Below are 12,732 nucleotides of genomic sequence, written 5' to 3'. Positions count from 1 at the left end.
ACCTCCTGAGCAACAGAAGAAGGTTCACTCAGAACAAGGGGCACATTTGTCTCAGCACTTTCCAACCAGCCCCAGCAAACAGCCCACGGACCTGGGCCATACAGGGAGCAACCGAATTTGTTGTAGAGAGCTGCCAGAATCCCCACCCCATCTGCTCTCTCACCCAGGACACTAACAAGCTCTCCATCCCCACAAAGTCAAAAGCTGCCTGATTGTCTCTGGACCCCAGGGCAGCTCACCGCAGCCAGGTCATGAGTGGACGTCGCTGTGCTGCCATCTGTTCATCCTAGAGGACAGGGCAAAGCAGGGACACGTGTTGGGGTGTGTGAGGGTTTGGGCATCAGAACCCTTCCTTTGTCCCCACACACAGAAGGAGGCCCATATCCCCTGCTGTGGCCCTGAGGTGACTCTTCCCTCCCCAAGGCCACAGCGAGGCTTTCTGTCTTACCAGTTGCACAGACAGAGTCTCGTGCAGGGAAGTAATGTCTTCTTCCCTGCATGTCACCATCCTGCTGCTAGAGACACTGGGAGTTTGGTGCGTGAGAAGAGGCCTCGGCCGGCACCAGGACCTCTTCACCCACCAAGGTGGCCACAGGGACCCGAGGCAGCTGCTCGGCCTCTGCTGGAGCTGGGACGGGCAGCTCTTGGTGCCAGCTCTGCACAGGCCTGGCCTTCCCGAGCTCCAGCCGGCAGCACAGATGCCTTTTGATGTTCTCTCGTGCCTTTTGGAGGTTTTTCATCTCCACCTCCACCTCCTCCCTCAGTGCCTGGACAAGGAAAGGGTCCACTCTAAAGCCCAACCCATGCCTGCTCGCAGGGGGCTTTCCAAGAAACAAGACGCTGTCCATTCTCTCCCTCCAGCCCTCCGTATTTTGCGGATTTTGGCTTCCTCTCTGACAGTGTCTGCCAGCTCCACAGACCTCTTCTTACACTGCAGGGCACTTGGGATGAGTTACATGGGTGCTGGATGAGTAAGGGCATTCCCAGCCCATCGCAAGGGCACGGCAAGGTCAGGCCGGAGCAGGGCAGTGAGAGCGAATAGAAGCTGTTTCACTCAGACCCAGAGGCACATTTGTCTCAACACTTTCCAACCAACCACTCCAAACTGCCCCCCAGACCTGTGTCCTACAGGGCGCAACCGAATGTCGTACAGGGCTGCCAAAATCCCCATCCTGTGGGAATACAAGAAAAACTGTTCAGAGCAGCAGCTGTGGAGCAAGATAAACAGCATAAGAAACAAGGACACCTCTAGGAGAAGAAAGAACGGCTCACGGCTCTGAGTTGCCTAAGTACCGCGTGAACGACTGAGGAGTGTTTGTAAACTGCTCTGTTGATATGTAAATGTGGATGGGAAAGTTGTAGGGCAGGATCGGAAAGCCAGAAAAGTTGTGAAGGTATACGAGTGATGTGAGCACTTACAGTAAATGATTACGATCGGTCACATCTGAGGACGTGCATCAGACGCTGCAAATGGCGCCGACCACGTGCAGCAAATGAAGCCGAGGCTGAGCGAGCCTGGCTTGGCAGCGCCGTCGTGAAATGCGGTGAGATTGTTTGGCGTCCGCAGCGTTCTGTAGGACAGAAGGCGAGCAGTCGGGAACTGCGGGGAGTTCGCTAACGAAGGAGCAGCAAGGAAATACTGAAGTACTGCCGTTAAGATTTCAGAATCAGCCTCTGTCTACCTCAGCATTGGTTACACTTCTCAAATGGACAAGCAGAAATGTCCCCGAATTTCCGAAAGCCGCGTTCTCTCTTCATGGAAAGCTTTGGGACAAAACTGGCACACAACTCTGCGAGGCTTCTATTACTAAAGACAGAACGGCTGCTGAACTTCTACCTGTTTGGCACCAAGTATCGGAAGGGCTTAAACAAACTCGACCATGAAGAATTTATTCCCCAAAGCCGCCGCCGCCCCTCAGCTCGGAAAGCAGCCGCAGCCCAGAGTCGATCCGCGACTCCGACCGGGGAGAAAAGAAATCCTCACTCGGCCCCGCGCTGCCGCCCTCCGGCTCCGCCCCCGACGCTCGCCTTAACGCAGCCTCCCTCCGCCCCGCCGGCGTCGTCTGCTGCTGCGTCCCTGGAACCCGCGTGTAACTTGGTTAAAGGCAAGGACAGGCCGGAGCCGCTGGAGCTTTTTGATCCTGGTCCAGTAGATCTGGAAGACGAAGCGAACGTTTTCCCTCCTGATGATAAATTGAAATGTGCGGGAAAGAAAAATTCTTCTACGACGTACTACGGTGCTTTAGAGCGGTGCAGAAAAGAAGCAGTGTCACGGGGTGATGCTGATAGGTTGCAAGCCTTTCCTGTGTTTTATCATCCAAATGAGCCCCCCCAGCGGGAGTCCCTGCCTTATGAGGCAGTAAAGGAGCTAAGGAAGTCAGTGAAAGATTATGGAACTCAGTCTGCCTTTACATGTAATCTTTTGGTTGCAATTGGTGACAGTTATGTTATGACCCCTCACGACTGAAAAATTTTGTTACGAACGATTCTGTCTCCCATGCAGTATACCATGTTGATGACTGAATACCAAGAGCAGGCTACCATCCAGGCTATGAGCAATTTGAATAACTTAAACCATATTGGCATGGAGGAACTCATGGGGGATGGGATCTGGGCAACGCCTCAGGCCCAGACAGCGCCTTGAACAAGTTAAGCCTTTGGTGTTGCACGCCATCCATCGGATTCCTGATATTAATTCATCTAATGCCTCATTTACATCAATTACGCAGGGGGCTGCGAGCCCCACATTAAACTGCTTGACCGTTTACAAAATATGCTAGAGAGACAAGTAGTAAATCAAGCCGCCCGGGGCTTTTTGAATCATGATAATACAGATGCAGCTCATGTGGATCATCATTTTGGGGCCTCCTCAGTGCTCAGAAAACTCTGATTCCTGTACCTAAGTTCCAGAATCCCATTATCTCTTTCCCATGGTTGAACAGACATTTGTCAACTGGGTCTAACGATTGCCATGCACAAATGAGACATTTTGGAATTGGGATGGATTTTTATCGATGTTATCAGTGAGAGGGCAGGCACACCTAATGCCTGTGCAGAATCAGTGATCCCACGATGAAGGGCTGCCCTGTGTTCTGGGGTGAGAAAAGAGCAGTTTTCCATGGACAGCTGCCAAGGGCAGTCACCAGCTCTGCAGGAAGGACCCTGTGGAGGATGTCCCTCTGCAGCAGGACCAGGATGAAGACGACAAGCTGCAGCAGGCCCAAGAACAGCAGAAACCTCCTGAGCAACAGAAGAAGGTTCACTCAGAACAAGGGGCACATTTGTCTCAGCACTTTCCAACCAGCCCCAGCAAACAGCCCACGGACCTGGGCCATACAGGGAGCAACCGAATTTGTTGTAGAGAGCTGCCAGAATCATCTGCTCTCTCACCCAGGACACTAACAAGCTCTCCATCCCCACAAAGTCAAAAGCTGCCTGATTGTCTCTGGACCCCAGGGCAGCTCACCGCAGCCAGGTCATGAGTGGACGTCGCTGTGCTGCCATCTGTTCATCCTAGAGGACAGGGCAAAGCAGGGACACGTGTTGGGGTGTGTGAAGGTTTGGGCATCAGAACCCTTCCTTTGTCCCCACACACAGAAGGAGGCCCATATCCCCTGCTGTGGCCCTGAGGTGACTCTTCCCTCCCCAAGGCCACAGTGAGGCTGTCTGTCTTACCAGTTGCAAAGACAGAGTCTCGTGCAGGGAAGTAATGTCTTCTTCCCTTGGTGCCAGCTCTGCACAGGCCTGGCCTTCCCGAGCTCCAGCCGGCAGCACAGATGCCTTTTGATGTTCTCTCGTGCCTTTTGGAGGTTCTTCATCTCCACCTCCACCTCCTCCCTCAGTGCCTGGACAAGGAAAGGTTCCACTCTAAAGCCCAACCCATGCCTGCTCGCAGGGGGCTTTCCAAGAAACAAGATGCTGTCCATTCTCTCCCTCCAGCCCTCTGTCCCTCGTCAATTTTTGCCTTCTCTCTGACAGTGTCTGCCAGCTCCACGGACCTCTTCTTACACTCCAGGGCAGCTGGGACAAGTTACGTAGATATAGGGTGAGTAAGGGCATTCTCAGCCCATCGCCAGGGCACGGCAAGGCCAGGCCAGAGCAGGGCAGTGAGCCCTGCCGTGCCCTGGCTCTGTGACCCAGCAGCTCTGCCCTGCAGGATTTCTGCTGGAGGCTCACACACCTCGATCAGCTCCTGCAGCAGCACAGCTGACAGAGTGTTGTCTTCCACCAGCGATTCTGTGAGAATCCTTCTTTGTTTTTTGCCTCGACACTTGCTTCCTGAGTTATTTCTTGTGATAAGACTATGACTGATCTGTTGAGTAGTCAAATGATGGGTGCTACTGTATAACAATCAACATCACTTTGTGGAAATTGTCCACAAAGCACCTTCCTCCAGAGCTGCTTGCTTCCAGAAAGGGTGCTCAGTCAGGAGTGTTTACTGGTGGCAGATCTGGCCTGTGACTAAATAACTCCAGCATGGTTTGGGAAAATTGGGGAATGATACCATCGTGTCCTGTGAAAGACAGGATGCAGGTGGGCATCCCTGCTCCCTCTTATCTGCTGGCAGGGCCCAGAAGACGGGAACAAAGGAGTTTCTGCTGAGATCCCAGAGCCAGAAGCTGCCAGTCCAAGGAGAGCTGACTCAACCACTTTGTATTTGAGCTGTCCCTCCAAGGAGAGCTGACTCTACCACTTTGGACTTATTTATAAGTTGGTACTACCATTGAAAATTGGCCATCATCGCCGTGGTCACAGTCATTGTCAACAGAACAACAATGCCCGACGATCCAACGCTACTGAAGGTCAATGACAAAACCAGGAACCACACTGGATCCATGGTGGTGACTACCTCCCTCTTGCTTCCTATAAAGAATCCTTGCTACTTCTTTCCTATCTTTTCTATCCCCCTCCTTCCCTTCCCCATTACCCCAATTCATAATAGTGTCCATCCCCCCCTTCCCCATCTCCCTGATTAAGATTTGTAATAAACTGCTCAGACCAACATTTCTTAATCTCATGCCAGCTATACAGATATCAAAGAACCTCCTCTCCCTCCTATAAACTGGAGCAAGACAGATTCCCAGATGTGCTCCTCCACCATGGCTTCACCTGCAACACATCAGAAGGCAGAGCAGTGTGAGGGGTACGGCCGTGGGCACGGCCCAGCGCGCCATTGCACACGAGAGCTCATGCATGCTCCTTTCTGGCTATGCTTCAGCACACCGGGCGTCCCACGTGCAGCCATGGCCACTGCCACGAGTGCCAGACGGGTGCAGCTGCCAGCCCACAGGCACGAGGCACGGCCTCACCCGCCCCTCAGCAGACATGGGCACGCTCTCTCAGACACAACATGGCCGTGCACAGATACAGCAAGAAGGGGAGGCAAGGCCTGGCACCAGGCGAGCTTCAGGACTATCGCAGTCACAGACGGATTCCAAAGGGTCCTCGACCATGCTGTGAGCTGGGAGGGCACTGGGGCAGTTCTGCCTTCAGTCTACTCTCCCAATCTCTTCCATCTTCTCGCAGTGCCATTGCTCAGCACCAACTGCTCTATCTGCCCAGGGAGCAGCGCTTCTGCTACTTTGCAGGGTGGTTGTGCCACCATGTGCTCACTGTGACACATGTCACATAGTCCACGGAGAAGGGGCTGCTCAGCTGGTGGTGCTGAAATGAAGGAACAGAGCTCTGGAAGGCAGGAATCTCCTGAGAGATAGCTTTAGTTCCACTGCTGACCCTTCCACGAGGGCTTTGAAAGGCTGGATCCTGGCTCTGCCCCTTGCAGTCATTCAGGTGCACTGTTTGCACCTGGGCTCCCCTGGGTTGGCACTGCCTTCCCTCCAGCTGCTTAGTCCCTGCTTCCAGCCGTGACTCAGGATTTCCACTACAACTTCTCTACTACTTTCGCTTGTGCTGCAACTAACTTTTTTCATCTACTGTCATTCATAACTGAGGTCTGGAAAAGAGATATTAAAGAGCAAGTCTCAATCTTATGATAGTTGCATCTGCCATGAGATATGAATGTTCTTATCCCTTTGTATGTTGCACACTGACTCACAAAACATTTGAATTGCTGTTCTCTGGTACAGATTTAGAAACCCTTTGTTCTGGGATTTTGCTAATATTTTGAAGACAGAATAGGAGTTCAGTTTGTTTGAGTAAAGGCAATTATTCTGTCACTTTTAACAAGAATTATGGCAGTTGAGTAATACAGTTTTGTCACTAAAAAAATTTGAGTTCTAATTAGAACGATAACATCTCTTATTTGTCTAAAGTTTAAAGTAATTGAAAGGTCACTTAGTTACATTTGAATCCTCAATTAATTCTTAGTTTCATTTTCGGTGCCACCTTGGTAACTTTTGCTATAAACCCACAGCCTCCCACTGTGTGTCATTTCACAATAACAGAATTTCAATTAAGTAGATGCTCAGGATTTCTTTTGCATCTTCACGAAGAAAGGCACGGTAGATACAACTTCAGTTATTAATTTTCCTTGTTATATGTGCTTTCTAAAAGATAAAAGGAATGGGGTTTGTGTATTTAATCCTTTTTTTTTTTTTTTTTTTTTAAATCCCATCATCTGGAATGAACTGTAAACACTGACAATTTTTACAACACACTGTGTCTAAGGTACGAAGGGAGGTATGCAGCCACAAGATATTGAGCTTTCACTGTAGCTGAGCATTACTGAGCAAACTATGCTGAAACGTGCACGATAGCAGAAACTATAATTTGTTCTCATTATTCTTCTGGTAGTTTATATTTCTCTAAGGCTCATGCTGATTAGTGTACCTCTTCCCTTCTTCCCAGCACTCCCCTTCCTTGCTGCCCAGACCCCATCCTAATGCCCATGTCTGTATTATCTCGCACTTTCTCAGCACATTCCACCTATCATCATTTCTTTTCTCCTGTTCCACATGCACTGCAGTGGAAATGCCAATATCCAGCCCTTGTAGTTCCATGGGTTCTTTCAATCCTAGGCTGTAAGTAAAAGTCACTATGGGTTGTCAGTTTGTTTTGTGTATATGTGTCTTTGTTTACTTTTGTGGCTTCTATCTAGTGGCTCAGCAAAGTCTCCTAACTACTCCTCTATTAAGAAAAATTGATAGGCTACACAGAACACAATATAAAACCAGAGATGTGAAGGAGCCAGAACAGCAGGGAATATGAACATAAATTGATACCTGTTAATGAATTTTATAGATTAACAGCATCTGTGGGCTTAAAAAGCCTAAAATGGTCTCTGCATATTCAGCGGCAGAAATCATTTACTCATCTCCACCCCCCCCCACCCCCCCCCCCCCCCGTGGAATTCTTTTTGCCCTACAAAATTGTAGAAGAGTCCCCCTTGTGGTATATGCCCTAAAAGCAACATTCGGAAATACCTGTGATTTCATCTGGTCTGGTTTTTTTTGTTGTTTGCTTTTGTTTTTTTCCCCTCTAGCCTGAATGTTAAACGTATAGCTTATTAAATCAGAAGCATAATTCATGGTGTGTGTGCTGACTTTCTCTAGCAGAGTTCTGCAAATATCTGAGATGGCAGCAGTTAAAACAGTAAGACAGGTCATTCTTTCAGGTAATTCTGCTCTAAATCCACAACTTGCGAACCGAGTGCTTCACCACAGATTCTGCAAAATGTACTGTGAGAGTAGAGGGTAAGAAAGCTGTGAAGGAGACATTTTGCAGGATTTTTCTCAAGCGTGAAAAGCTGAATAAGAGAATCAGGTTAGCACGACAGTGCATCTAGAAAGAACAAAGCTGTTGGCTGTGCCTGTCAACTCTGATCTTGCCCCTTAGCCTTCTGGGAAAAGATACAGCATCTCTTCACCTGACCACTTCCACTTTCCTTCCCTTTTACATCGTACTCAAATTCTACTGAAGTTATTTGTACATTTCAGTAGACATGCCTGAGCACTGCATGGGATAGTTTGCAGATCCACACATTATCTTGTAAGTGTTATTAATCTGATAACGTGTTTTCTCCCTTATACCTCCATTGTTGGGTGTGTTAACAATTTCGTTCACTAGTGAGCTGTTCAGAACAGCTGTGCTTTGTGGGCTGCCCTGTCTCCCTTGCAAGGTAAGGGCTTTGTTTGGCAATGTATGTGATCTAACTGCCAGGTCATTCCACCTGTAGAACAAGTGTGATTGGATCACATTCAACTCCAGATAGCAAAGAGTAGGAAATATAGATTTTATTACATGCTTTTGAGGTTGAATTAGTGTTAAATCTGTCTTACATGCAAATAGAAAGTATTCCTTTCTCCTTTGTGAGCTCACATATTTTTCCTCCAATTGCAGCAGCTGTTTCTTCCTTGACCATTTGTTTTCTGTGCATAGCAGAGGATGAAATAATCTAGGGGCTCAATATCCTGCATTTTGGTGCAGCAGCATCTCTGAATAAAGCCTGTTTGACATCATAGCTTTTTCCTGCACTGTGGTAGAGGAAAAAAACAAACAAACAAAAAAACCCATGAGACCCAACCTATACAGGAATTCTTCACTTTTAAGAAGAACAGTTTTTAAAAGGAGTGTCCTTTCCATTAAGCTAAGGGTGTTTATCCACTCCAGACACACTGTGGTTGCATTGTTCCAGTTTGTTACCTATGAGGTTACAGCGGTTGAGGGCTGGGTGAAGTAACTCATCAGCTTACTTAAAGCTGAGACCTGAGGATGGAAGTAAACTAAAACGTGCAGCTTACCTTAAAAACTAAATTGCACAGCCTCTTGTTCTGCAGCTGTTTGATTCTGGAAGGAGATAACCTCACTAAGCTGTTTCCTTGTTTATTGGTGAGGTTCCCTGGCTAGGATCCGCATAGGAAAAAGCTTCATCTTGGAGCTGGTGCCTGGAGACTGAACCCAAAGGCAGCTGAGGATCTCATTTGGTGACTGTTTTCAAGCATTACATAACAGAAGGGAGACTCCTGACTCCTGTCACTGTGAGCCCACTGTCTTTCAAGGGAAAGAAGGAGAAATAAGTTTTTATACAGTTGTTTGTGCATTCAGAGGGAAACTGAGGATGCCTGTGGAGCTATCTTGAGCTCATCTGCCAGAATTGGTGCCAAAATGCCAGAGAACAGACGAGTGAGGGCGCTATTTTTTTGTTCAGTTCAGAAGTCTCTTAATGCCCAGAGTTTGAAGGGTGCACAGGTTACCCCCCCCCATGTGCTGCAGGGTTTGTTTTAGTGCAGTCTGAGCAGGGCCCAGAAGATGTCAGCATAGGACAGCAGTATATTAGGCAACAGCCTCAATGCCCCTTAAAAACAAGGAGGAGTGATAGATCCATGCAATAAGCAGCTTGGGCAATCTCCAGAGATTCTATTGTTGGCTTTGCATTTGATTTTTAAATTAATTAATTATTATTAAAATTTGTTTTAATAATCATGTGAACAGTAGTGTGAGCAGTGTCAGAAAAACTAAAATGTGGCAGTAGTTGCAATGCTCATTTTGGGGGAAAATTTTTTTTAGTAAAGATAGAAATATCTATTCCAGAATGCTAAGTGACTTTCAAGACCAAAAACAAAGGCTATTTTTGCATAGTCACAAAAGAAGTCATGGGAAAAACCTCATTTTTGTCCATAAAAGGAGCGGTCAGATGGTCAAAATGAGTGGGCTTATTCAAAACAAGCAGCGTCTTACTCGTTTTTGCATTGCTCTGAGGTTGTTCCTCTCGCTTCCTCTTCCCTGTTGTAAGTTTAACGAGTTTCTCATTTTTACTAGGAAGTCAGAGTCACTTTTTTAACAAAATAATGCCGTATAAATAAATAAAGCAACTTTTCTTTTGCAAACGCAGCATATAAAAAATGATGCAAATAAACATAGCTGTGATGTGTCAAAGCAATCCACTTGGGACTGACAAAGGCATCCACATTAAGCTTTCCAAACTCTGCAGCTGTACACTCACATGTATTTTAGTTGCTTTCCCTTACTTAAGGCTTGAGTCTTTGTTCTGGTCTACTGAGAGGTCTGGGCATAGAACTCATCCAACATGTAGCCTTGTGAAAATTGACATGCATGTGCATGGCAGCTTTGAGCAGGTTTTGCCACTTATTTCCATAGAAAAATCTCAATTTCTATCATATTTGCAAATTACAATTTACAAATTACTTGCAAAGAGTAATAAGATTTTGATCATAGTAATGGGATATGCTAACTTATCTAAAATATAAGGAGTACATTTCGGATTATTCCTAATGCTATGCCTATAACAATCTCAGATTCACCCATTCAAACTGTCACAGCGCTTCAGTTGTGGCAGAAAAGATTTACATTTACTCATGCTGTGATCTCTCATTTCCCCTCAACACAGTATATCCATGCTTTCTAGGCTCTCAGAAAAGCAGTCTGCCTTTGATGCTGGATGAGCTGGGCTCTTAAAACTCCCCACTCATCCACCTCATTTCTCTGGGCCAGCAATTCCCTCTGGGTCACATTTTGACATGACCTGATTTTTGAATATATATTTTTGCCCACACTGTCTGAATAAAAATACATCTCAGGGGAAGCTTCTCTATATATAGGACAGCTCCAAAAAAAAGGACTTTTTTTCTGACAGTTAAAGGATCTGACAACATCACACAGGTTGACTGCTAGGCTTCAGTTTGTGCATGTGAGGTGGGAGGACAATTGCTGAATAATATGTATTTTGTAAATGAACAAAGCTGTGAGCTTTTCTTCAGATTCAGTCCTCTTAGATCTTGCATTTGCTTATTTGAAACCTTGAATTAGAAGCTGAATGTAACAGGTGAGAAGTACAGTAACTCAACCACATAAAGTGCCTTCTACAAACAGCTGCCAAATCAGTCATTCTAACTATCTGGTTTTTGAAACCATTCTCTGATAATGCCTGCTTTACAGTTCAGCTTTACTGTACTGTAATTCTGACTCCTGCTTTTTGCTAGTATATTTTCATTGTGTGCTGTCAACATTACCACTGACTCACAGGGTAATTAGTAACCATCTTCCTCCCCTTTTTTCTGTACCTAAGGTAACACTAGATGGCAATGATGTACATGAAGAAAGAGAACAGACTCAGCATCAGCTTACGTAGAGGAGCTGATTGTTATTTACTTAAATAACAATTAATTTCTCCCTTTTATTAAGAGAATCGTATATTGGCTAAGAAAATACAGAAAATAAGAAACATTAAAATAAGATTAGCCTACAGAGATTTAAATTAAGCACAAAAGGTGTGTAAATGAGCTGCGTGTTTGAGAATGGCACAGCTACAACATCCAGGACTGGTTATATTCTGAACACTGCTAGAATCAAAGAAATGAAGGAAAGTTGTACTTTAAGAACTGGATACTGATGTCTAATAGTGCAGTGGAAGAGTCCATGCACACTCCCTTGCATTACTCCATACTTCAGTTTTAGGCAAAATTTAAAAATGTTTTCCACACACCTCCTCCCCAGTTCAGACAGCTCAAATGTCTCTCCCTGACCTTATCCTAGAATTGTTTCAGAGCACTTACTCCCTGTGATCCTTTGGCTTTTCCAGCCCTGTGTATTACTCCTAGTTGTCTTCCCTTTCCTAACAAAGGAATCAGCTTTGGTACGCAGACAGCTGGAGCTATCAGCTAGGCTGCTTACTGGGGGGGGCCCTCTTGGCCACTCCTGCTGAAGGATGGTAATGAAGAAGAGTGATAGCAGAGTCAATTTCACCAAGAACAACAACAGTGGGGATGTTCCTTTCTGCAGGAGAGCGTAGTATAAAAAGCTAAAATTCCTCTGTACAAGACCAAAGCAGCATGAAAAACTTGCATAGCAAGTAAAACCTGACAAATGTCAGTGCCTTCTACCCTCTTTTTTCTTCTGGTGTGCTACAGTGACCTAGCTTTCATAAACCATACAGTTTAACAAGCATAACCTCAGTATAATTTGTAAATTTGTTTTAAGTACAAACCGCAATGCACCTCCACCTCCTGGTCTATTGCCCTCTGTAGGGATAGGCTAGTGATAGCAGATACAGTTGCTTTAAACTAGTTATGGATTATCCAAGAAAGGTAGCAGTCACAATCTGCAAACAAAGAAGGAATCACTTACCTATTTCCAAGGATCAGGGCTCACAAAACACTCCAAAAGATTGGGAATCTCTGATTAGAAGTGCTTCTCCTGATGCTGCCAACCCTGAAATGAGATTTTGGAGAGGTTGTAGTGAGCCCTGGAAGCAATACACCTGTGTGATCCTGGCTTCGCCCCTTCACCAGATGTTCAACCACTAGTTCAGGCCACAACCTAACAGTTCCCACACACCCTACTATCCATATGCTATGAAGACCACCTCACAAATGCCATTAATTTTTTCCTTAGCAGTTATTAGATAGCAACAACCTTTCACAAGAAAGGATAGAAAAGCTTATTGTACACAGGAATCAGGTGCCAAGCCCCTCATTAAGTGTTGCTGTGTCTGCTCTACTGGCTCTATTGCACACAGCTGTGCTGTTTGCCCTTAAGAATGTGGTTTGGAGTGCCCTGCTGCTGAGGGGAATCAATCATCTTTTACAAAGATGAGCACAAGTGAGGAGACCTCATACTTACACACTTTATTATTTTTTTAAAGTACATTTTTTATAAAAGTAATTGCCTCTCCATTATTGGGACGAACATCTTGCTTTAGCCTGCCAGATTCCTAGTCCCTCCGCTGCAACAACACTCAACACAATTCTGTTGTACAGTGTGGCCTGTCTGCCCAAATTTAGACTGCTTGTTTTAAAGCCTATTTGAAATTCAATA

The 12,732-nt window shown here is 46.1% G+C and overlaps 1 long non-coding RNA gene across 3 annotated transcripts; it reads right to left on the bottom strand.

The window, feature by feature from the left end:
• Positions 1-8,165: 8,165 nt before the first annotated feature.
• Positions 8,166-12,404, bottom strand: LOC125693706 (uncharacterized). 3 transcript variants are annotated; one of them, XR_007377212.1, is made up of 4 exons: positions 12,331-12,404; positions 12,043-12,126; positions 8,700-8,949; positions 8,166-8,432 (listed from the first exon to the last, which is right to left on the bottom strand). It is a non-coding gene; the product is annotated as an uncharacterized LOC125693706 (long non-coding RNA). The 3 variants fall into 3 exon arrangements; XR_007377210.1 differs by having other exon boundaries at positions 12,253-12,352; XR_007377211.1 differs by having other exon boundaries at positions 12,281-12,342.
• Positions 12,405-12,732: the final 328 nt, after the last annotated feature.

Source organism: Lagopus muta, chromosome 5 (genome assembly GCF_023343835.1).
Source record: "Lagopus muta isolate bLagMut1 chromosome 5, bLagMut1 primary, whole genome shotgun sequence".
Classification (NCBI taxonomy): domain Eukaryota; kingdom Metazoa; phylum Chordata; class Aves; order Galliformes; family Phasianidae; genus Lagopus; species Lagopus muta.
The sequence above is the reverse complement of the archived record's forward strand: the minus strand, read 5'-3'. Positions and strand labels throughout refer to the sequence as shown.